At 43.8% G+C, this 26049-nt stretch overlaps 1 protein-coding gene across 3 annotated transcripts in view; it reads left to right on the top strand.

Annotated features, from left to right (window-relative positions):
- The window catches only part of PAK3 (p21 (RAC1) activated kinase 3), a 132330-nt gene that overhangs the window by 26519 nt on the left and 79762 nt on the right, over window positions 1-26049 (top strand). For 2 of the 3 annotated variants that reach the window (XM_056491256.1, XM_056491254.1), the window contains exon 1: window positions 17706-17805. The exons of the other annotated variant lie outside the window; for it this stretch is intronic. The gene's annotated coding sequence lies outside the window, so the exon portion shown is untranslated. Of the gene's footprint in view, window positions 1-17705; window positions 17806-26049 lie in introns of those variants that run through there. 3 annotated transcript variants of the gene reach the window in all.

The raw sequence follows: 26049 nt of genomic DNA, 5'->3' as shown, positions 1-26049 counted from the left end.
GTGTTTCCTCTGCCGGTAGCTCGTTGTGTGGTGGAGCTTCTTCAGCCCGTGTCACTGGTTCTTGTTCTTCATCTGCGACAGCAAAACTTTCACCTTCGGGCCAGTTTGTAATTATTTCCAGAATCCCAGGACGATTTAGTTTCCCGATTCTGGCACGCTGAGTGATGAGGGCTATCCACTTGCTCCACGTGGCACTGGTGGCATGGTGGGTTGAGGGAACCTTTCCGCTGAACATCCACCCCAGCACCGGTAGTCGGGGTGCCAGGAGAAGCTGTGCTTCCGTACCAATGACTTCTGAGACGGCTTGGACTCCTTCATAGGAGGCCAAAATTTCCTTCTCCGTTGGGGTGTAATTGCCTTCAGACTCTCTGTAACTTCTGCTCCAAAATCCCAGGGGTCGGCCTCAGGTCTCACCAGGCACCTTCTGCCACAGGCTCCAGGACAGACCATGGTTCCCAGCTGCAGAGTAGAGCACATTCTTTACCTCTGGTCCCGTCCTGACTGGGCCAAGGGCCACTGCATGAGCGATCTCCTGCTTGATCTGGGCAAAAGCTTGCTGTTGTTCAGGGCCCCAGTGGAAATCGTTCTTCTTGCGAGTGACCTGGTAAAGAGGGCTTACAATTTGGCTGTACTCAGGGATGTGCATTCTCCAAAAGCCTATGGCACCTAGGAAAGCTTGGGTCTCTTTCTTGTTGGTTGGTGGGGACATAGCTGTAATTTTGTTAATGACATCAGTAGGGATCTGACGCCGTCCATCTTGCCACTTCACTCCCAGGAACTGGATCTCACGTGCAGCTCCCTTAACCTTACTCTTCTTGATGGCGAAGCCGGCTTCCAGGAGGATTTGGATCATTTTCTCTCCTTTCTCAAACACTTCTGCTGCTGTGTTCCCCCATACGATGATGTCATCAATATATTGTAGATGTTCCGGAGCCTCACCCTTTTCCAGTGCAGCCTGTATCAGTCCATGACAGATGGTGGGACTGTGTTTCCACCCCTGGGGCAGTCGATTCCAGGTGTACTGCACGCCCCTCCAGGTGAAAGCAAACTGAGGTCTGCACTCTGCGGCCAGAGGAATGGAGAAAAACGCATTGGCGATGTCAATGGTGGCATACCACCTTGCTGCCTTGGACTCCAGCTCGTACTGCAGCTCCAGCATGTCCGGCACGGCAGCACTCAGCAGTGGAGTCACTTCATTCAAGGCACGATAGTCCACAGTTAGTCTCCATTCTCCATTAGATTTTTGCACAGGCCAGATGGGGCTGTTGAAGGGTGAGTGGGCTTTGCTAACCACCCCTTGGCTCTCCAGCTCACGGATCATCTTGTGGATGGGGATCACAGCATCTCGAGTCGTCCTATATTGCCGGCGATGTACTATTGAAGTGGCAATTGGCACTCGTTGCTCTTCTCCTTTCAGAAGTTTTACTGTAATGGGATTCTCAGCTAGTCCAGGCGGGGTGTTCAATTGCCGGATGTGTTCTGCCATTACAGCCGCTATCCCGAATGCCCACTTAAGGCCTTTTGGATCCTTAAAATACCCGCTCCGAAGGTAATCTATGCCCAAAATGCATGGGGCCTCTGGACCAGTCACAACAAGATGTTTCTTCCATTCCCTTCCAGTTAAACTCACTTCAGCTTCCACCAGGGTGAAGTCCTGCGAGCCACATGTTACACCAGCGATGGAAACGGATTCTTCCCCCACATATCTTGATGGAATTATCGTACATTGGGCACCTGTGTCAACTAAAGCTCGGTACTTCTGTGGTTTCGATGTGCCAGGCCACCGAATCCACACAGTCCAAAAGACACGATTTTCCCTCGCCTCACCCTGGCTAGAGGCAGGGCCCCTCTAAGCCTGTTTATCTTTCTTCCCTGGGGCATGCGTCTTAGAAGTTCCTTCGAGAGGGTCAGACATGTCATTATCACTATCATATTTGGCACTTTGGGTACGGGCAACAGGAGCGGCTCTCCTTCAGATGGAACTTCCGCTTTCAATCTTGCCTTCCTTCAAATCCCTCACCCGTCGTGCCAGAGCAGCCGTAGGCTTTCCATCCCATCTCCTCATGTTCTCTCCAGAATCCTGCAGGAAAAACCATAGCTCGGCCCGGGGAGTGTACCTCCTCTCCCCATCGGGAGAACGTCTGCGTTGGTTGCTAGGACGTCTAATTTGCACAGCTGAAATTTGGAGGAGGTCCTCCTTAATTTCCTCCCTGAGCCTCTTATGATTTTCCTCTATCTTGTCCTCTAAGTTCTGCAAGCGTGTTTCCACGGCGGCGATTCTGGCATGGGTTGGGCCATGCACAGCATCCGTGTATGCCCAGAGCTTCTTTGCCATGTCCAGCACCGTTTCATATACCTCTTCCCGCTTCATTATGGACAAAGCAGACGCACCAGCTTCCTCCACATTACAGGTGTGCATGGTACCAGGTCTGGGTTCCTAGTTGTTATATCATCTGAAAAAATAATCTCCGCCACTGCCATCTCCCTCAAACGTTGGATCCCTTGCTCTATGGTTTTCCACTTGGTCTGTTGCATATACAGATCATAGGCACACAGATATCTTTGTGCTACGCTGTCTAAAACACGTGCCCAGAGGCTTTGAGGGTTAGCCTCCCTCATCATACCTTGATCGATGACCGGATCATGAGACAGGGATCCCAGGTGTCTCACCTCAGTGCCATCTAAGATGGTAGCCTTGCCTGCTGCATCCCAAAGCCGAACTAGCCAACTAATTATGGATTCATCGGGCTGTCTTGTATAATCCTTTCTTAAACCACGAAGATCTTTTAAGGACAGGGACTCATTATTAGTTTCTGATCTCACACCAGTGGTTTTAACTCTTGATTTTACATCAGGAGGTGTTGAAGGTCCTTCTCCTGCATCCTCATCATCATCCTCCACTGGCCGATCGGTCTTCTTGGTGCACTTCCCACTCCTTGTACTGGTAGCCACAGCCATTGGTTGAAGCTTGCTTTCTAATTTCATCCCTGTCCTCGAGCCTGAGGTGTTAACTACAGCCTGAGTAGCTGGCATAGTAGCTATGTTATCTCCCTGTTCCCTTCCCTTTGTTTGTTGTTCTCCACTATCTAACAGGGTACGATAAGCATACGCCAGAGCCCAGCTCACTGCAGTAATTTTTTTTTCCCTGGAGCTATTGTGGCATTTCTCTTTCAAATATTTTACCACCTCAGCTGGGTTCTGAATTTGCTCATGTGAAAAATCCCAAACCATAGGATCAGAAAATTCCTTTAACATCTGGCCCAGGTCCTGCCATTTTCCACACCACTCAGGACTCCTCACACTTTGTCCTGCTGCTAAATCAGGAGTCGCACCAGCACCTCTAGAAACCTCAGCCCTGATTTTATATAAACTGTAAACTGTGTAGAGGAAGCTTACAACATTAAACATCAGAAAGATGATCTCTTTAATACTAAAGGAGAACTGCACATATCCTAATAATGATGTAAAAAATTCAGAGGAGACAAAGGGAAGCAAAGGCTGAAAAGCCTCCTCCCCTGCTTCTCCTCTAATAAACTGGATGCATATCCATAACCAGGATCCAGAAGATATCCCTGGAACCGATTCCAGCATTTTCATAAACCTCTTACAAGCCATTGCAACCAAGCCCAGTCCAATCAATATTTTGGTCATTATCCCTCTAGTATAAAAACTACAAATAAGGGACAGTACTGGAGCTATTTCCGGGCAGGAAAATAACCCCAGAGACCAAAGAAGCATTAAAACCTCAAAAAACCCCGGTATCCAGAACCACATACTGAAATCCATTCCAAACAGCATTATATATATAGTTACACAGTTTTTTCCACTTTCTTCGTTTCCCCGTACGGGCCACCAAATTATTTGTCCAAGTTTAGGACAAAACTGGGGGAAAGCCTCCAAAGGAGCCCCCCAAAATAAACCCCCCTCACAATTCCTCCCCCCCACTGGGCTCGGAGAGAATTTTACTCGGGGGGAAAAGTGGAAAAAACTTGTTTATTAACAAACACAAGAAAAAAACACTTCCCAGCAACAGGAAAGTACAATCCCAGATGACAAAAGAACTGTTTTCACCGAAGTGAGAGACGGTCGCTGCTAGGAAGGACGAGAAGCTTCTTGGGCAGGCTCCGGAGGCAGTCTCTGATGCTCAGGTCCCGTCCGGAGCCGGTACAGATCTTGGAGCTGAAGGAGAGAAGGGGGAGGGGAAACGCAGCAGCAGCCAGGGCAGAGCCGGAGCAGCAGCAGCGGGGCAGAAGCAATAGGGCAAAAGCAGCGGGGCAGAAGCAGCGGCCGGGGTAGCTAGCAAGCAGCAGCAGCAGCAGCCGGGGCAGCAGGGCAGGGCAAGCCAAGCAGCCCAGCCCCCAGGGCACCACCCCTCCGGGGGGGGGGGGGGAGAAAGGGCACCGGCGGCAGCTCCATGCAGACAGCAAGGTGTGGGGGCGGGAGAGGAGCAGACATAACACCAACCCAGAACACAGCTCCCAACAAGGGACAGATGTGGTCACCTCCTCAGGGAAGGCTTTTTATGGCGTGATAGGATAGTGGGCAAAATCTGCTGCTGGACAGATGGTGAAATGTTCCAGTTTGCTTCTTGCATGTACGGGAGAGTGAGATAAATAGCTGCTGCTTTGGAAGGGTGTGATAGGCAGTGATGAAGTGGAGGAGAAGGCATCTAAAGTCTGCATGACAGCAGCAATAATTTGACCCTAAATTCTGGAGTAAAATTCCCAAAGACTAAAGGCGGGTTATTTTGTGCCGTCTACTTGATCTGTTTACAGAGGAAGTTATCTGAATAGATCTGTCCAGACATTCCTAGAGTTTCTCTTTCCCTGGCTATGCCATCCACAGTAGTGTTCAGCTTGGTTGTTCATAGCTGACTAAATCCTTTTAAGAATGAATCACTTCTAAATGAAAGGTGACAATGGATATGCAGACATCATCAAGAAATCAAGAGTGAGATAAAAAATGAGAAAGACTCAACTAAATGGGAAATGAGCAGTATAAGCTTGCAGATCATATAAATAGCACTGCACTGAAAGGATGAGTTTTATTTAGAAAAGTAATTCCCAAGGAGAATTAGATTTTCCTGACCCATAAGTTAATAAGTTGGCATCTGTGAACTTGTCCTTCCTTCCCAGCTGTTAAAAGAGAGGCAGGTTGGCACAGGTTAATATTCACCAGGGAGATTCCAGAGACAGCATCCCCCTCCATATTCATTGAGGTCGTGGTATTAGTGTCCAAATGATGCTCCTCCCTGTGAGTCAGCCTTGCTGGCCTGTGGAGCAGAGGAAAACGGATGGGATGCAACTACTTGTCTCAGGCTCTCAGTGTTACATCTTGTGTGGTGAAATCTCCCATTAGCTCATGGCTAAATGGAGCACTCCTGCTGTGTGTTCTGGCCACAGTGGTTGCTTTCATTCTGGAGGTGACGGTACCTCAGCAGAAATATAGGTTACCCTGGACTTGTTTTACACATTGGTTTGGGGTGGACATAGGCACAAGGTCATTGCCTAAGGCAGAGATTTGCAAAGGGAGTTAATTGTCCAAGTGCCATTAAAATGCAATATAATTATAAAATCTCATTAAAATGCCATATAATTAAATAGCCGTATTTTATTTTAGTATTTATATTTTGTGCAATGCACAGTGATTTTTGTGCATGCATCTCGGTTAGAAGCACTCAGCAAGATGAATGTCCCTCCTGGTGTTGAAAATTAACTGTTTACTTTTTCTAATTTAACATTATAAAAAGGAATTGTTTTACTACTTAAGAAAGGTAGTGTCTCAAGACTTTATTTATCTCTACTTACATTAAAAATCTGACATGACCAAAATGACACATTATTGCTTTTGTCTTAAAATAAACAAATCAGACTTTGAGGCAGCCAGGAATCCTGAAATAAAATGAGAAAATGACCTTATGGATGAAATTGTGGCAGTGAAGTGGAAGATTATCTAGTGGAGTTGTCATATTGGCTTCCTGTGGCTTTCACTTATAATTGAATTAAATGCAGTTTAGCTGTACATAAATAACACAAGCAGAAGGGGTATCTCAACATTGTCTAGTAGCCATGGGAAAAGAGGGAACTGAAACAATTTTGCCCATTAATAAATAAAATGGTTTGTGAGGATTGGGTATTTAAATTTCTTCTCTGTGGAAATCTGAAGCCAGAAGCAGAAGGGTGTTGGCAGGGAAAGAGGTTACTGTGTGTATGAAAGCCATTGGGACCTCAAATGATAATTTGGGCTAAAGGTTATCCTGGGGTATTTTTTTGATCTTTGGTGAAAAGTTATTTTCAAATTGGTCCCAGACAGAACTTTATAACACTGTGAAATACCAGCTTTGCAGAATATCTTCCCTTTGGGAGTGATTCATCATGGCTACTGGGATTTTCTGTTTAAATTTGGTTGGTTGCGTCTTTTCAGTAGTGGTATTTTTACATCTACTTTTAAAAGTTTAGGAAAAAATGTTCTGCTGGTAAGAAAGATGCAGGGAGGAAGTACTGAACTTGTGAAGAAAGGGTGTTTGCCCCCTTAGCAAAAAACCAGTGGTTTGTGGCATAAAGATTTATTAGTTTAGGAAAATATGTGGTATTAAAAGGAGATAGCAGAGCTCAATTTCCTCTCATGCTCTGATCTCACTGATCTCAAAGTAAATGGTTTTAGTTTTCTATGCTAATAATGGTGTTTTATCTCAGTGAAGATAGAGCTTTGGAGTTACCTGAATTATTGATATTAACTTAGACTAAATTATTATCTGTGCTTGAATTATCTTCAGATTTTTTTAGTTTGATGTTTGTCTCAAATGCATCTAGAGTATATGGAGAGGCTGCTGCTGGTTTGGTTTTGTTTGGTTTGTTGGGATTATTTTTTTTAGGGTGAGGTACAAGTAAAGTTCTCCCATCCAGGTCCCCTCTATCTTCTCTCTCATCTTCCTGGATCATCCTTCCCAGAGAGCAATGAAAGTTGTCAATTCTCATTTTACCTCACTTCCCTTGGTAGTGCAGACGTTACCTCTCCCAGCTGATGGTTGCATTTCCTCCTCCTCCCTTCTGTCAGGCACAAAGTGCTTATCTTCCTTTCCCTGATTCCTACTTCTCCACTCTCCTGAATCTGCTTCCAGCCACCCTGCTCAACACTAGGCAGTAGCTCATCCACTCTGGAAGGCAGTGGCAGCTGGGAAGGAGTGAGGAACCACTTCACTTCTTCACTCCCATTATCTCACTTTAACTAACCATAAAGGCTGTTTAGCCTGTTGGGGGGTCTTTGACCACTGACCATTGAACTTTGACTCTCATGGGGGGTTATTCTTCCAAGATCCCCAGTAGAACTTTGTTTTCTTCCTTCTTGTCCTGCCTCAAAACTCTATCTCACAGGTCTTGCTGAATTATGAAACAAGGAAACATGAGGCACGGGAGAAGAGGTGGATCCCCACAAGGCAAAGCAGGGTTTCTATGATTTTTTGTAAATATTAGTGCCAAGTACTTCTGCTGTGTATTTCAGTTCTTCCAGGAGAGAGGCAGCAGCACTGGGAAGAGCACAGAGAGGCTTATAGCCAACCATACTAACCTTTTGACACTCATTTTTCCCGTTCTGTACCTAAAGAGTTGAACACGCAACACATGCAGTGGAGTCAGGTGAGTCTGTGGTGTCACTGTGCATAGAAGAGGAGTCTGTTTTTTTTTTACCTGATTGAAGCAGTCCCTCAAGCAAACAAAAAAAACCACCCACTTTTCATTTGTTGTAGAATATTCCTAATACAGCCACCAGTTCCCACTGTATGCAAGGTTACGGTTAATCTGCACAAGAGCAACACGATCCCAGTGTTGGCAGCATTCAATCCATCAGCTCCATGTGTCTTGAGCCAGCTGCTCACATAAGGTGCTTTCCACCCCTTTCACTGCCCTTTGTAAAATGTTTTTGAACTTGTTCAGAAAGTTGATAAAATAAATATCCTCTGCTCTGTTCCTGGAAGGTCCTTGGAGCTGGGCTGTTTTGACCAGGAGTGAGCCATGAGCATGTGGGTTGATGACCTGTTATGTTTTTGCATCCTATCTGAACTAGGCAGATACAGAAAAAGTAATCTGCATGTATGCTACAGACACCAGGCTGTATGTAAAATTAGGGTAGTTCAGAGCCCAGACTCATACAAGGGACCTGGACACTGTACTAGAAAGCAGGACTATTCTCAGAGTCTGCCCAGCCTACAAACCTTTTCTTCATAATAAAAATGAGTCAACGTAAACAGTTATGTTGGCCACAGTGACACTGACAATGCAGGGACGTAAATGTCTGCCATGGGAAGCCTTACATTTTCTTCCCACTTCTTTGTTGCTTATCTTCGAAGCTTTATTATTAGTACTAGGTAGCAACCTATGATAGGTTGTTAAAAATATTTATCTCTTAATCTAGATTTGCACATTTGTCTTTGTGCTTACATGATTGGGAATTCAAATTTTGGGATATTTCTGCTTAGCAGCCAGTATTGTATCTAAGTTCTGTTTAACCTTGCCCACATGCTGAAGAGAAGAAGGCCAGAGATGTGCTGCCCAGTGGCATAGGAAAGGTTTTGTCCTGCTTGGAAATTATTAGAGAGTCCTACTATCAGCTTTGGAAGTGAAGTGTTGCCAGATCACTTGACCAGTCAATAATGAATGCTCATTAATCTATTTTTTGCTTCTTGATGCTTCTTGTCTGATAGCTTGATCAATTTATGATTGCCATTTGTGTGATAGTCTCCTGCTGCTTTGCTCTTTCATTTTGTCTTAAGAAAGAAGAGAGCAAAAATCTGAGAGCCTGTGCCTTCCTGAGCTTTGGGGATGAGGTTTAAATGCCAGATTTTTTTTTTTTTTAATTTGCATCAGTATTCAAGATCAAACTCTCTTGCAATGTTTTCTGTGACAACACTGAAAGTATAAATACAGAAATCACAGACAGTTCTGTGGAGACTGAAGGCCTAATATGTGAATAATCTCACCTCCTACTTCATAGCAATATCGTAGGAAAAAAAGGTGTATTATGCATATCTGCAGCTTTGCTTCCACAGTGTCTAGTCTGGTGTGTGAAGTGTGTGTGTGTGTGTGTGTGTGTGTGTGTGTGTGTGTGTGTGTGTGTGTAAATATTTGAAGAGTAGAGCTCAAGTCTCCCACAAGACTACACAAATAAGGTGCTATAACTTTGTGCTAGCACTTCCTAAGGTTTTGAATCTGCCCTGTAGCCAAGAGCCAAAGCATGCTGATTCTGGGTTGCAACTCGTGCAGTTAATCCAAGGCATAAATCTCACCAGAGTTAATCAGTATTGAGGTGTTTCATGTGCAGATAGTCATGTAGTCCACTTAAAAGGCACAAATTACCTAATCAACTGTATTTGAAATGCCACTCTTTTTATGCTTTGTCCTCAGCAAGCATCTCTGAATCATAAAATCATTCTGAAAGTGGCAAAATCCAGCTATATTGCCAAATTTTTAAATTAATTATAGAATTGAAGGGGGTCCAGACTACAGAGGCTGAAGTTTTGGGAGTAAGGGGAGGAACAGCCAGACACTCTGGGTTTGAAAAAGTCTCTGACTAAAGCACTTAACCACGAGCTCTTTCAGTTCCTACTATTATGTCCAGAATCCCTCTGTGTGTGTGTATGCATATATAGATATATATATATATATATAAACACAATGTACACATATATGTATATATAAATGTGTATTTGTGGGTGTGTGTATATAAATTGTAAAACAATCAGAGCACTGTTGAGTGGCAGTTGTATTTCTTCCAGTCTGGGCACTGGTGAGGAAGGGAACAGGGATGCTTTTCTGAGGGCAGCAGAGGGGTGATTGTGTCCTTGTCACTGCCCAGGGTGTCCCAGGTTTATCGGCTCTAGGTTTATCGGCTCTAGTTTTATCGGCACAGACGGATGCATCCCACTTGGCTGTAGTAGGCAGCTGTGTCCAGCTCTGGGAATAGGGCTGTTGTTGCCTGTTCTGTTCTGGGCATTCCCCATTATGGAGCATTCCCTCTGATATCTCTTGCTAGCACAAACCTCTCCTGTATATGCTTAAGCTAAAGAGAAAACAAACCCAACCAAATGCTTTTCAGAGTCAGTTTTGCTGCTTGTCTATCTAGTACAGACAGGACTTTACAAATGTCTTCCTGACCAGCACTGGGTATGTTGCTGTGTTTAGGAATTTTGTAAGAACTATTTGCATCAGTGCAACAGCATTTCAGAAAGTATCACCTTTAGATCAATTCAAATGCTGCCAAAATAAATGGATGCACAGGTCAGACAGTGATTCGTGGACAATGCTAATCAACTCCATTTCTGCTGAACTGCAGATTACTCCAGTATTACTTTCTCAATGCCACACTCCCACAGGAAAGCTGAAACAGAATGTTGGTCAAAGACGACAGGAGTTTTTCCTGTGAAAAGCAGGAGCTGCCAAGGCCTAACTGTTGAGAAAGGATTTTTAAATTTTTCTTTATTTTTAATTTTTTTTTTTTTTTTTTTTTTTTTTTTTAAGATAGAAACCTAGTGAGGCACACCTGGCTGTCATATTTTGGATTCTAACTAACTTAGAATGCTTTTGTGATGGAGAAGTTGTTAGCTTTGCACAAGAAATTAAACTTCTTGGTTTATGGAAGGAGGAAATAGAGAATTTATCAAGGATGTGAGATGTAATAGAGAGACACCCAAAGTGCTTTAGATCTGAGTCTTAAGCCATCTGTAGATGCGGAAAGACTAAACGACCACTGAGGTCAGAAGTCGGGCCTGAAGAGCAAATCTCCTCTCTAGAGGATTCGTCATCAGCTTATCCCAAAGTGCTTCTTAAATGAGGCTGCTTTCTTAATTTCCCATTCAACAGTTGAGCAAGCAGTCATGGAGAATGACATGGGGAACAAGCTGACCAGAGTGGAGCTAGGACTTGAAATTGTTCATCCTGAGATGCAAGAGTAAAGTTATCCTTGGAGTCTCCCTGCCCTTGAGTTCCCCATTCTGGAGCTATGGAAATCATCCAGTAAAGATGCTGGAGTAGCTGTGGTGTGTACCTGTGTGCTTGCTCTCTTCAGCCCCTCTGCTTCACAGTCCTCCAAAATGATACCAGAATATCAAAGGCTGAATGGTTTTCTGATTATCTTTCTAGGAACTCTTTAGAAAAAAGTAGAATAGAATTTAATCAAATATCACCTTGAAGGATACCTCAGCTTGTGGCTCTCTGTGGTGGCCAGGATCCCTGACTGCCTTGCACTGTAGGCATGAGTAGTGTTTAACACCCTGTGCTTTTCTGAAGGTACTTTTCCTCATGATCCAACCCTCAGGGGCACATGCTCGTCTCATTTTTGTGCATGGAAGCATGAGACTGAGGAATTGTGGAACAAGACAGGAGAATGGATCTCATGCAAAGTTTGAGTTCCAGTTTGTGCAGGGAGTCCTAACCAAACCATCACTCCACGCTGTAAGCCTTCTTGGTTCTGCCTCCAAGACTTATGGCCCTGGCCCCTCTAGTCTGGGATTTAATGACGTAATTCCCAAAAGTTTTGATTGATGGAAAGCCAGAAAGTGATTAGAAGATCTTGCAATGTATCAACAAATCACTCACAGATATATGTTGATTTATCTGCAATATAAATCACTCTAAATTAAATGGTCTGATTTATCCAGCTTACTTGTAGCAGGAATGACTGATTTAGTGATGCTGAGCCCAGCCATTAATGTACCATGTTCATAAATCACAGTGAGCTTGTTAAGCTGGGATTTATAAACCTAGTCAGAGTTTCTGACTTCACCCTGTAGCTTTGATGTCGGGCACCTTGAAAGTTGTGTCAGCTGTGAGAAGTGTTGTCAGGCAGAGGACACTTTTGACATGACCTTACCAAGGATTTCCTCTCTTGGAGCCTGGGGGTGTGCTGCACTTTTGAATTTGGAGATCAGATCAATAATCTTTTGCGCTCCCTTTCTGACTCCCATGTCAGCAGAAAGAAGAGACATGGGAGAGTTCTTTCTCATGATCACATGGGGGAGAAGGGACGGTGGGTGCATCTGTCTGTGTTAATTGTTTGTTTGTTTATTGCCTGCTGCTTTATGTTTAGTGGAGTCTCAGGAGATCAGTGTGGGAAAGAGTGGGACAGGATTTAAAGTGAAAAGAAATTGCTACCATCCTTCAAGCTGAGTTCCTGAATTATTTAAGATGTGGTGTTTAGACTTGTAATTCTCACACTGAGGGTAATACCTTTGTAACTGAACCTGTCAACTGTGCAGAGAACCAAGCATCCTCCCCTAGTCTTAAGGCAAAAATTTTCTTTCAGGTCTGTGCTGCACAAGAGTAGGTTTTGTGAGATATGAAATACAGGGGTGGTTTTGCCCTGTGAAGCTGTGAGCTTTTCATCTTTTTACATTTTTATTTTATGGTAATACTAGGCTATAGGGAGCCATAACTGGACAGCTCTGTGATAAAGATGTGTAATTTGTGTTTTTCCACCAGGACCTCCAAGATGCAGGAGTTTCTTGTATGCAGCAGTTGCTTTAAATTAAATTACTTATTTCATAATTGCAGGTAGGTATTGCTGTGCTTTTAAAATGGAAGATGGCTTTGGCTACTGGAACAAAAGAGAATGGTAATTAGATTGAAAATGAAAGCAAGCTCTCCCCCACCACACTCTTCCCCAAAGCTAGGAAATGCCAGATGAGGCTTGATTATAATTATAGTCATGAGTGATAAATGCATATAATGATGCTTTAAAAATGACCTCTTGCACAGAGACTTGTCAAGTTATTGTCATTGCTATATGTCTAGATTAATCAATCATAAACAGAGCTTCAGAGGGGCTGAGGAAACTCTCTGAATTGAATGTTCTCCTGAGACCCAAAACTGGACAGGTTGACTGAGTTTCTGTGGCTTAACAATCTAGTTTCTCCCTTGCCTGTGGTTTGATCCTGGGTGTGTGATGTTCAGCAGGAGGGGTGGCTGTACAGCCCTCGTTGGGATTGAACATAGATGAACTTTCCTTTTCCCCCAACAGGAGCGTTCTTCCCAAAAGTATCACAAATTATCTGCCAGTTTCTTGGACTTGGTGCTTACTCCTGCAACCCGCAGGCACAGCGGCCCTGCTGTGGAGGAAGCTTGCTGGACTCTCTGAAGCAGCGGGTTTTGACAGATTGAGGACATTTCCCAGGTCTCAGGGTTAGTGTTCAGGCTCTGCTGCAGTGTGACCACCTGGACAGCTTCCAGATTGCAGAGGGCCAGTGCAAACCCAGACAGAAATTTTGGTAATTAGAGGTTTTAGAGGTAAAAAATTGCAATTGTGAGAAAGACTTCTGTGAACAATAACCTTGGTCTGTCATTGACTACTGCTGCAATTTCGAGCATTTACTAGGAACATTCAGTGCCACGAAGAAATACTAATTCTCCTTTTTTTCCCCTCCAATTATCATCATCACTGCAAGTAGCACTGCAAACAGTGCTTTTGTCTTTTGAACTGATAGCTCTTATTTAAGAACTGTAGGGAAATCTGGGGGAGTCCCATTTTTGCTTAGTGACACTCAGAGCACTAAATGTTGCAATGAATTCCCAGTTTTCTTGAAAGCAATAGCAGCGTTTTTGCTGGCATCAGAACATGCAATGTACATCTGTAGATGCTTTCAGGTTTTTCCTGGAAAAGCCAAAATAAGGCTAATCTGACCTCAACTGATTTAAACTGAATAATTATTATACAGTGTTTCTGAGATCCCTGAGCAGATAAGATCATATTGTAAAGAAAGGGTTGCACAAGGCAGTATCAGACAACTCCACAGACTTTATGATCCTGGCCACAAGTCAGGAGATGTTTAATGTATGTTTAACTTCTGAGCTTACTAATAGCTCCTGTGACTTCAGGGAGAGGATTTGCATGCCCAACCTCCAGAAAGTGCTGAAATTCCCAAACTGTTCCTAAATTAAGATCTAATACAGAGACAGACTTTCTTGAATTTTAGGTTCTCTGCCTGGCAGCCCTGACCTTCTGTAAGCCTGTGGAAGACTGATTACTTGTTTTTGTTGACAGTTCCACCCAGTTCAGTTAATCTAGTAATGGTGATGGCTTCAAAATGCAGAAGATCCTTAAACTCTATGGACTGTGCTTCCCTACTTGTGGGAATTTAAAGAGGGAGAACGCTGTTAAGAGGAGGACTATGCATGGCTGTAAAATGTAACTACAGCACAATAAACCTTTATCACTTATTAACACATCTAGCAAAACCAGAGCAGAATGGAGGATCTGGTAGAGCCTTCCAGAAGTGCCCGGGTGTTCATTCATTCAGGTGTGGGAGGCTGTGTCCACATTGTACCTTGCCAGCTCTCAGGAGTCACCTTGCTCATACCTAGGGAGGCAGAGGCAAAGCAGAGTGTGGATAGAGAATAGATGGCCTCTTACAGAGAACTTTTTTCATTTTTTTTCTTTGATTTCTTTGCAGCAGACCTCTCGTTAGAGAAAAAAATGACATGAGAAACACACTCTTGTTCAACAACCTGAGAAGGGTCCTAATTTTTTCTTCTTCACAACTTTACTTACAGACTCTAACTCCTCACTGACTCTGATTACAGTAATCTCCCAATGTAGGCTTCCCTTACAGACTCTGACTGCAGGTTCTTACCTACCTACACTTTGACTACAGGCTCTAACTGCAGATTCAGACTGATCTTACAACAGCAATTCTCTCTTCCATTTGTTCAGTCCTTGTTTGGGCTTTCTTCTCCTCTTAGGCTACCTCTGGCTCATTCCTTCAATTTTCTCAGTTCCTTCCATTCCTCGGGATCCTCCCTGACCAGCTAACCAACCCTTTTATCACATTCATCCTTATTGGCTATAGCTGTGACCTATTAAGGGTAAGGCTGTTTTTGGTAATTAGCACAGCTGTGATTCATCAGGGGTGAGGTTTTCTGTAATCCCTTCTCCTACAGATTTGTTCTTGTTTTTTTGCTTGGGTCAGTGTTGAGATCAAAGGCATTCTGATGGGACTGACAAACAATGTTTTTTTCTGTGGGAAAGATGATAGAGAAATCCAGTAAGTTATTTTGTACAACTTTCTACTATATCAGCCATGTTAATTGAGTTTGCTCCTGTGATTAAAGTAAAATGAATGTTGATCATATTTTTGGATAGGCTTCTGCCCTGTGAAAACTGCCTCCTTCAAGTGAGAATTCAGTCTTTACAGCTCATCACCAGGCAGCACTTTCTAAGCAGTCTCACCTATGACTGGATCAAGGTGTTTACCATTATTTCTGCTCTGTCACAAGAAACCCACTTGCTGATATTTTCTGGTCACATCACTGTGATGAGTCTAAAAAACTCATCAGATATGAGGTAACCACTGTGCTTGTTTTCCTTTGATATTTCCTTGAAACCTCTTGCATCTGGGAAGCAGATGTGTTGCACTTACCTGGCATTGGGCTGACAGCAACTGAGGCTTAGTTTCTGTGCTATTCATTGCTTCAGCTGTGTCCTTTCATTGCCTTTATGGGTATGCTGCCAGTAACAGGGGTTTGCAAGTGGTGGAGAACAGGGGCAGGCATCCTTCCTGCTGTCAATGGTGCTATGGTCCCTCAGCGAGTGCCTGGAAACTAATATATTGACTAATTCCTTCTTGGGGTGATAGTAGAAGAAATGAGCTACAAATGCCTTTAGAGGTCTGTTCCATTGCTGACCAGTGTGCTTTGAACAGTGGGTTCCTTTCAGCTGTATCTCTCCCTACGTATGTTTTATCCATTTTCTTCATTTCCTTCTCTCCTTTAATTTTTCCTTTATATTTCTACCTTATGAGGCAAGTAAGGAAATCATCACAAGCTCCATGCCTGCAAGGAGACAAGGATAAGTTCACTAGTGTTTTGACCGTGATAAATAGTCATTCGGTGGCACTGCTAGGCTTTCAGAGAAGGAGGGATCTACAGGCAAAGATTACCATTTCCTTAATGAGAATATCTGCATAAACTATCACACAATCCAGCACATAATCCTCCTCCTTTTCCTCTCTAACAGTTTGTTTCACTGCAGGAGAGTGCTTTTGGGTAGTTATTCCCAGCATTTACAGAGATTCCTGATGCCTCCCTGTAGATATCCTTTCCTGTAGATATGCTGCAGGAAAATTCAAACTGGCAATTCATGCTGGAGAACAAGCATGCGGCAAATGTCCGTGATGGAGAGGCACAAATTATCAGAGAGCCTGAATTCAGCAAGATGCCATTTTTCTCCTCTGGGCATTCCTCCTTGCACAGCTTGCTGTTTTTGTGGCCTAGTTTTCATGAGAGATTTTTGACAATAGTTGTGAGTGTTGACATTTTCCTCTGTTTTATTTTTTTTCTTCTTTGGATTTTAGCTGAGCACACACTGGAGTGAGGAAACTCAAGGATGTCAGATTTCAGTTCTACTGACAGTAGGTGTCATGTCCTAGAGTCTGCTTTATAACTGCCCAAAGATGGTTCAACGTTCAAACGTTCCTTCCCCCATTATTTCTATTGAAAAGTAGCTTCTGCCTCATCCTTCTGGTCACAGAAACATTATAATTTCCAGCTCAAATTTGCTCATGCCTTTTTTTTCTTCTTTATTATTATTCTTCTTCTTTATTTCTAGTCACTGATGTTGACTAGCTATTTTTCTTCCTTGGTGTTTTATTTTAACTATTTCTGGATGGCAGTGATGACCCTTCTTAGCCTCTGTTTGGTTAAGCTAAAAAAAGCTAGCTACTCTGGTCTCTCTGAGAGGAATGTGCCTTATTCTGATTATCCTACCAGTCTTTGTCAGACTCTGGCTTTTTTACAACACACACGTACTGAAGATCAGTATGTGTGTGCTGAAGAAGGGCCTCCACAGCATCCTCTGTGTCCTGGCTGGCTCCTCCAGGTTCTGACTATTTTAAATGACTTTGCTCATCACAAGAGTCACATGTGATTTTCAGTAAATACATGTTTTTGTTTTTTAAACCGAAACCCCAACCACCATTCACTGAATGCGAAAGCAAATTCTTGCCTGTGTAGACTTAAGAATGGTGGGTAATTCTTTAGTGAGTTTGAGGGTGGAATTTTTGCTGAACAGTCCAGGTGCTGAAAGTATTCAAATAGGTTGATTGCCTTGCTCTGTGAGAGCAGGACAGTTATTGCCATCAGTCCTTTATAATTGTCTGCTCTACTTTAAGTTTCAGTCTCTGCTTCTCTAGGCAGGATCTTGTTTTGTAGTAACAAATGGAACATTTAAATACAGTAGTTATGGGTAGTGTCTGAACTCTCTGATTATTTGCAAATCACCACAAAATCTCTCAAACCCAATGCAATAAAGTCCATATCAGAGTAAGTGTTGCCAGCAGCCCAGGTGCTGCACAGAGTGACCACTGTGAGCCTGATGCAGTGAGTTCTGAGAAATCAGTCTTTGGTCTGCAAAAATTAGTGAGTGGAGTTATTGTGCCATTTGAAAGTACGGGAGATGCAGGTAGAAACAAAGAGCTTCAATGTAATTGTAAGCTATAGGTCAAAATTTCAGTCAGGGTAACAGAGAAACTGATGGCATTGTGTGGCTTTCTGCCAGCTGAAGATTGGGCCTAATATTTGTTTTCCCAAGTAAAAGGGTCCATTCAGTCAGGCAGCCTGCCCGGAGAACAAATGAGCAAAACAAATTTTAACTGCCCAGTGCTATTCTTTCAGAACAGATCTGTCCTTATATGCCAGAATAATTTGAGTTTGTGTCTGACACAGGAGATCTGACTTCAGTCTGGGCTGTTATTCTTGGAGGACTGGGAAAATGAAAGCGTATCCTCCCTGCCCTTAAGAGTATGCATCTGAAGACACCTTTCAGGTAGGTGTTGTTTTCTGTTGGTGACCAGAGTGGTGAATGATGTGCAAGCTCTCTTTAACGTGATGTGAGAGGGGAAGGAAGAGAGAGAAAGAAAAGGGACATAAAGGTCCTCAAGGGCTTTCTTCAGTCGAGCTTATTTTGGAGGTGACACTTCATATGTCAATTTAAATTAAGCCATTTTGAACAGCACCCACCCCAGAACCTCTGATGTGCTCTTAAGACGGCAATTGTGGGGTACATTGGGTAACTGACACAGCTGAGGACAGAGAGGGAGGGAGCATCAGAAGGAGCTGAGATTAGGTGTTTCATGGCAGGGCTGCTTTGTCCCCTGCCATGTGTGATCGTGTGTGTTCTGGTGTGTTAAGTGTATTTATGTCGTGGTTTTCTGCAGCCCTTCTGATCTGAGTAAGGTTTAAATAGGAGGCTTGTCTGGGTGTTGAACAGTTAATGCTATAGCAAGCTAACACCTGCATGTGCAGCCTTGTCCCCTCCTATGCAGCTGAATAGCATTTCATGATGGCAGGGAAATAATTCAGTTCAACCGGGCCCTGCTCTGTGGGCAGTGAATAAGCTCAAGTGAAGTAGAGGTCATTCATGTTAATCTGAAGCAAATAGGATTGTGGGACTGGGGCAAGAGGGTGAACCCCCTTTTATGTACAAATTCTATAGCTCAGAGGCATAGGAAAAAACTTAATAGTAAACATTTGCAAATAATCCATGTCGTTAACCTTTTCTGAGAGGAGCGACAAATGGTTTTCCTGCTTCATTTTGTGCAGGTCTCGCATTTTGGTATATATGCAGATCGTACTGGGTGGCAGTGTCTCATACAGATCAGCTTCAAATGCAGAGGCAGACATGCAAGCAAAATGGCTTGTCTTTCCTTGCAGCTGCAATTAGACTTCTAGCACAGGAGAACTAGGCAGGGAAAGAGCCTGATTTGTAAGGAAGCATCAGGAAGAGAGACGAAAAGCAGAAATCCTCCTAAAATGCTGTCCCACTAGCAGAAAGCTTTGTGTACATGCTACAGTACTGCCCTGTGTTTTTGATGATCTGAGGAGCATTTGGCACTGTTTTATTTTTCTTTGAGTTTTGGAGTGTCTTATCCTGACTTCTCAAGGCAAAGAAATATATGATCAACTCATGGCTATGCAGAACTGGATAGGTGACGTTTGGGAAGAAATGGCGCTTTTCTTCTTTGGGAAGAAAAAGTGCTCTTTTTTGAGATCAGGACTGAAATGGGCATGGAAGAGTTAACGCAGATGTGAAACATAAGCAGGCACCTTTGCAGGAATATTGACTGCTCTTTGTAAAGACAGCGGGTGAGGGCTGGGCATTGCATTATGCTGCTGCGCTTCTCTGTCCCAGATCCTTTGTGGATCTGTGAATCAGGTTTTTTCACATTGTTTAACAGTAGCTACTGATACAGCTGCACAGAATCATCCTAATTATAAATTAACGTGTCTCTAACCCCTTTGCAATATTTCTTTTATAAGTTGGGTAGGCATTTACATTTACATTTCCAGGAATGTGTCCCTTGTTCTCTCCCTCTTATACTATGCTTTTCTAAGTGTACCAGGAGCAAGTATCTAGCAGGGTGGACTGAGTTTGACTTTCTGAGTCTGCAGTGTCTCTTGGTAAACATGGCAACAAGACCAGATGTTATTTAATTTTTATGGTAGGTGACAGCGAAACAGAAGAGAAAAGGGAATGGAAGCCGATCTAAGTTCATAAAGACATGTACTTTCTTGGCTTTTTTTTTCCAGCCAGACCTTTCCAGAGTTTTGTCTCTTTTGACCTTGCTGTGCTGGAGTTGCCCAGCAGTGCTGCTGGGCTGGATTGTGGGGAGGCTCTGAGTAAGTGTATGCAAAGCACTGCAGCAAGCAGGAAAAGGGGCTGCTTGGCATTACCAGCTTCTTCTCTGTGTAAGTGCAGACACTCCCACTGTTCCGGGAGATGAGCTGTGAGAGAACAGTGATGTGACTGCAACTTCTCTTTGATCTTTTTTCACACTGAGTAACAGGCAGCCTGACTGCAATGTGATGCTCTGACTGCAGACTGCATTGTCTTGTTGAAAAATGAATTGCCTCAGACCTTTCAGTCTATCTCCTGAGCTATTTCCTGTTAAAACTAGGAAAGCTGGGATTTCCATGTGATTTTGAAGCTCAGAGTAGTGATGGAATCCTGTCTCTGTGTTCATTCATTAGTGCTTCTGATCCCTTCTTTTCTCTTCCATTGTCTCAAATGCTTTTGGAAACTTCATTTTCAATGTACTGTATCATCTCACTTGAGTTCCCTTCTGTGGGCATCATAGTTCAGTAGGAAACGCAATGTTGGTTTGAAACATTTGCAGACAAGATAGGGAAAAATACATCTGTGAGTTATTATGGATGAGAGTAATGGCTTTTACGTTTGGAGCTTACAGATGTTTTTTGCCTTTTCATCTACCAAATACTTACACTTTCCAGCACTGTCTGCATCTGGAGGTTGTGTCTTGGTGGGAAATTATGTTGAACGTGCAGCCTAGGTGAAGCTGCCTTGCGCATCTCCTGAGCACTCCGGCTCTGTGGCTCAGACTTCTGCACATTTGTATCGGATTTAGCATTTCACCTCTGCTCACTCATGAACTGATTCTGTAGTGGGGTATTTTGGTATTTTGTAACTGTTCATCCTGACATGAACTGCAGGTTTCCATAAGAGCCTGGGCTGGCCTCTTCTCTTGGTACCTGAACACCGCCTTCCCCCAGGCAGTGACACATCTACCTCTGCACAATGGTGGCAACGGGTTTTTCCAGTGAGTTCCCAATCAGACCTCGCTGGAGATTAGTAAGTTAAATCCAGCTTTTTCATTGCTCTCTATAAACGATCTTAAGACAAAATCCCCTTTTAAAATTGTGGTAGAGTTGTCTCGTTTGTGAGGTGTTGTGCGTGGAGGTTAAATCTTTGGTTAATGTTTCATTTCCATGGCCTTTTGTAAATTGTGTCCATTTCATTCCTACTGTGTTCCTGGCAGAAAGGGAGGAGAGATACCATAACACAAGTAAAGCCCTCATTTTTCCAGCTTCCCTGTGATACAGAGATACGTGATTGCCACTTGTTTTTGCAGTTTTTGGCAGAAGTAGTCTTTAAATCTGGCCACTAAAAGCATATTGGACTCATGTTGGTTTTAATTGCTAAGGCACAGGAGCTGCTTTCTAGAGGTTCCAGACACCTGGGGACTTCATTTGAAATGGCAAGTGTTTGGTACTTCTATAACCAAGTTTACTGTGGAAGGAAGCACTAGGAGGAGGAGCCTTTTATATTTTCATTTCTCTCCCTCTGCCTTGTAGGCATCTATATCCAGTGGTGCTTTCTGTGAGCACAGTTTGTGCCATACTTCAATCGCTGGGTTTCCAGCCCCATCATAGGGCAGTTCCACTCCTTCCATGGTTAGAAGGTGTTTCCTAGCTTGCAGCTTAAATGTATGGACAACCTATACCTGCTGCCAACATCATCAGGGAAGAAGGGCAAGATGCAAAGGCTGTATTTTAATTAGGCTACAATCTAATTAACTCACATGTGAAAACAGGCAGACTGCACACTGTGATGTTCTTACTCATTCCCACCTCTTAGGGGATTCGTTACCAATCTCTCTCTCTCTGTGGGAAGAACCTGGAATCCAGGAGTTTTGAACTCTGTTTCTGGCAGTGCTATTGCTTCACTTGTGACTTTGTGCAAGTCTGTTTGGATTTTGCTTCTGGGGCTTTACAAACGTAGGAGAGGGACTAACACACTTCCTTCACCTCTCAGCATTGATTGTGAGCCCTAATTAACACTTAGAAAGGAAGGGACTTTGGACTACAGGGTGCTGCAGATGTATATTGCTGTGAGAATATAATTAACAAATAATAGCACATATAGTATAGGAGTTTCCACACTGCATATTCTAATAGTTTATTTTCATTATTTGTTTACTGCATACAGTTCATATCAGTCATACTGTATATCTTCTTAATTTTTCATTACTGCTTGAGAAAAAACTGGTCAGGAAATACTAGTATTTTCCCTCCTGATTTAATGGTACTGTGATTCCAGGTAAAGGGAAAACATTAGAGTGTCCTGCTGTTCTTTGGCTGCCAGTTCTCAGATTCCAGCTCTCCCATCATGGCCCTGATCACAAGAGAATGGGAAGTTCTGACCAGGTAGTCTGACCTGCCATGCAAAATGGATCACGAATGTTTATCCAAAGATTTCTACTTCAAGCTCAGTAATTTTTGCTTAGGTTACAGTAGGTCATTTAGACAGACATCCAGTGGGGATGCAGAAATGGTAAGTCACTCATGGCAGAGCCATCCTTTCTGGCCCTCAGCACACTCTGCAAGATACCTGGCTTTCTGAGTCTCAGAGTTCTCTTTGCAGCTGCAGTCCTTAGACACTGAGATTCCAGAGGGCCAGGCAGTCTTGAGAAAGAAGCCAATGCACATATATGCTGGGTGGATTTTTTTTGTGTTGATGTCTTGTCATCCAGATAGTGGAAACATCACTAAGAATCTCTTGAGGTCTCAAGTGTTTCCTTAACTCTTATTCTTAACCCTACCAGGGAAACATGTTCACTTTACTTAAACAATTAGTGTAGCAGATTATAGAATGGATCTACCTGATTTATTTCCAGCAACTGATGAGACCAGAAAGTTTTGGATACTGAAGAAGGCACAGAATTTTTCCTCTGCTAGGAAGGAGACAGGAGTCGATGGTACCTGTGTGCTCTGGATCTGGAACACTCCAGACTCCACTAAGTGGCTTAGGAAAGATTAATGGAGAAGGTGCCAGCAGATGGCACTCATGAATACACAACATTGCCTCAGGGTTTTAAAGGGCCGCAATCGCTTCTGGCATGTGTAGCAAAAAGTGCAGAATAGGGCAGCTTTCACCTGCTGATGTCAGATGCTCTAGGGCAGGTGGCCAGTGCTGCAGTAAGCAGAGAGTCTTGGGTGGGTAAAACCCTGTTTCCAGCAGCTCATCTTTCTAGACCTGGTGGGTACAAAGGCACTGAAGGGATATAGTGATGCAGCCCTGTTAGTTCAGTGATGACTGGTGTCACCACCAAAATTTGGGGATTTTTGACAACAGGATGGCCTACATGGCACCAGGCAAGCTGGTGTCAGATGAGGTGGCACATTCCTGCCCAGTGCCCCTCTTCTGGGACAGACAGTTCAACTGCTGTCTGGTACAATAAGTGGCCAGAACTGGGGCTTCATGCTGCGACATTTGTTCCTGGTGGGGCTCACAATGACATTCAGCTTTCATTAGAAGACAAAATCAGGACATCTGAGGGCATGTTTTCAACAGTCAGTGAAGACAAAGTATGGGCTCTGTTTCTGATCCAGAAGAGCAGTCTGTTCCTGGTCCATGGGACTTTTCAGTCCAGCAAGGATTAGTGAGGGAAAAGCAAAGGCTTTAAAGCTCTTCCTGCCCAGCACTGGTGAGAGAAAATGATAAGAGATTAATTGTACAACCAGGAGATAATTGGCAGCAGTAGTTTGAAGCAATGCCAGTCTTTTTGCCATAGCAATTGTCCAGACATTTTGTTCATGGCTGTGATTCACCTTGCTGTGCAGTCAGTCTGTTCTGGACCATGCAGTGTTTCAAAAAGAGCACAGCTGCCACACAAAATCATGTGGAATTGCCCAAGACTGTGAGCAGGACTGACAGTGAAAATCCATTTTGCTGGTGCAGAGCCTGGGGAAGGCAGGAGGTGAAGGGACTGGACCTCCAAAGGGTGAGTCAGCCTCCTCTTCCCTCACTATAGACACCAATAAGTGTAGCTAAGGCTGTACAGTCACTTATCTCCTTGGAGGAGAAGGAGCTGGATTTCACGTGCCTCAGCCTGAGCTGACAGATCTCTTATGGGAGGTGGAGCCCATGTCTCATGTCATGACATGAAGGAGTGAGTCTCTGTGATGATGTCTGTGTGGAGAAGTGAACAGAGAGATTTTGGCTTAGCCGAAATGCATAATGCTTGTCTTACCTTCTTCTGTGTGTCATACTGCAACCCAGGCTTGAAGTGTCTGCCCTGTGCACAGGGAGAGTGGGATGATGCTGTCTGCTGGTAGCCCTGACTGTAGCTTGACCTGTAGGTGTCAGCTCCAAGGAGATACTGGGGTCAGTGTGACCAGGCTTGGTTAAGGTGGTGCCTTGGGAGCTTCAGTCCAAGTCAACAGAAGCTGAAATATTGGTGATGGGTAAGCCCATCCTGTTCAGCAATGTATGTCTCTACTGGCCAGCTTTGAGTCTGTGACCATGTGCCATTTTGTCCTGTAAAGAGTGAGTGTGCCCTGGAGTTGCCCAGCCCCATGTTACTCCCAGACTTCTACCCCAGGGAGCTGCTCTGTTCAGAAATCACTCCTTACCTGCATCTGCAGGGTTGTGCGCAGTCCTCTGAGATGTAACAAAGACAGCATGTGCCAGAAGGATGGTGTTTCTCTTTTTCTGGTGTTGAGGAATTTATCTGGCATTTCCTCCATTGCCTTTCTCAACTTCTGGCATTTCCTCCCGTCACCATGGGACAGCAGCTGTTCCCACTGGGGCAAGCACCCCTGTTCTCCTGGAGTAGTGGCTCTCCCCTGAGTTGTGCAAGATAATTGGGCTGTTCCCCTGGTGTGGAACCAGTGGCTGTGCAAGGCCACTAATGAGAAGGAGCTAGGGTAGCAACAGAATTAAAAATATGTATGAGCAAACATCTTGTTTCAACTGCAAGGATACACTGAGGTGTGAGAGTGGGTCCTGCAGAATGCCAAAGGCAGAGTAGATTGGCATTCAGATGGCAGCTGCAAAATAAAGCCACACTAGGAGTGCAGTCTGGTGTAAGCTGGAGTAATGTCATGGAATCATCTATTACATTTGGCTGCATAGTATTGGCTGGAGTCCAGTGTGGATACATGGGATCAAGAGAGCAGGTGGGTTACCACCACATCTAGTACTGGCCTCTGGCTCTGTTCTTCTCTGACAGTGGCCTCCATATGGGATGGCACCTGTCATTGAAAAGATTGTTTGTATGGAATCATTGCCAACAATGTTGGCAGGTGAGTACCGAATGTGATGCCCCATCCTGGTGGTCTCCATGAGGCACTGGCAGAAGCTAAGCATAACTGTCAGTGGGGGTGTCACAGTGGCACAGAGGTGGAGTGGGTGCTCCAGTGGAACATGCTGCTTTTTCCTTAATGAAAAAATAAAGATATTTAATTTTAATTTCTCTTTTAAGCATGATTGTTCTTGGCTGGGTTGGGTCCCTATAAAACTTCACAAAGTCTTTTCAGATAGTTGAAAGCTGTCAATGGACTCCAGTTATTTTCCTCTCATTCAGTGAAGGATTTTTTTGGGAAGAAGGTTTATGACATATCTTTGCATTGAAGAGCTAGGACTGGCAGGGAGACTTATCAGCTGACTGCTAAGGCACTTGCATGACAAGGAAGGCTGTGTTGGTACCTTGGCTTAAGAGATGAAGACCTGATGTGAGATCTCTTACAAGAGAAATTAACTTGCTCATGGAAGGAGATGGTTTCTCTGTTTATATGCTGGATTTACTAGTGTTTATAAATCTCTGAGCTTTGAATTTTCCAAAAGAAGGAAATATCTCCTGGAACATGGAGGTTAGCAAAACAGTTGGGCAACCATGGAGGTTTGTAGCCTTTGTGATGCATGAGAGCATGTAGACACTATTGCTGGGACAGGGATTCTCTGAGCCCATGGGAGTTTACTGGATTCCCAGATATCAGCAGGCCTGGGGTAGAAGGGTGGTCTGACCTGGAACTGCAGAGCAGAACAGATCCAAATCTTCATTCAGTCTCTGTCTCCAGTGGCATTGATGGCATGTGTTTATCTTGGTAATCAGACCCTCCAGCCTCATCTCATATATTAGCAATTGCAATAGAAATAATAACTGGATTCAGTCCGTTTCATTTAACATTTTAATGTCAGCTGAGGATTTCTTCCTGATCCCAGCTCTTGATTAGGTGATATCTTTGAGCACCAGATGAATGACTGACTGTATTCTCTAAACACCCGACTTTCACAGTCAGAGGTGAGGGCTGAAATGTACTGTCGTGTTTTATATACTTGGCTCAAGCTGGCCAAAAGGTCATACTTAAAATTCTTGAAATATCTTTTCTTCCTACATTTGGTTTAAATCTGTATGAGATGGAGAATAAAACTTTCCTACATTTTCCATGAATTGTGGTCTTCCACCCTATGGATGCATGCTGAAATTAG

Source organism: Oenanthe melanoleuca, chromosome 4A (assembly GCF_029582105.1).
Source record: "Oenanthe melanoleuca isolate GR-GAL-2019-014 chromosome 4A, OMel1.0, whole genome shotgun sequence".
Taxonomy (NCBI): Eukaryota; Metazoa; Chordata; class Aves; order Passeriformes; family Muscicapidae; genus Oenanthe; species Oenanthe melanoleuca.
Note: the sequence above shows the minus strand (reverse complement) of the source record. Positions and strands in the feature narration are given on the sequence as shown.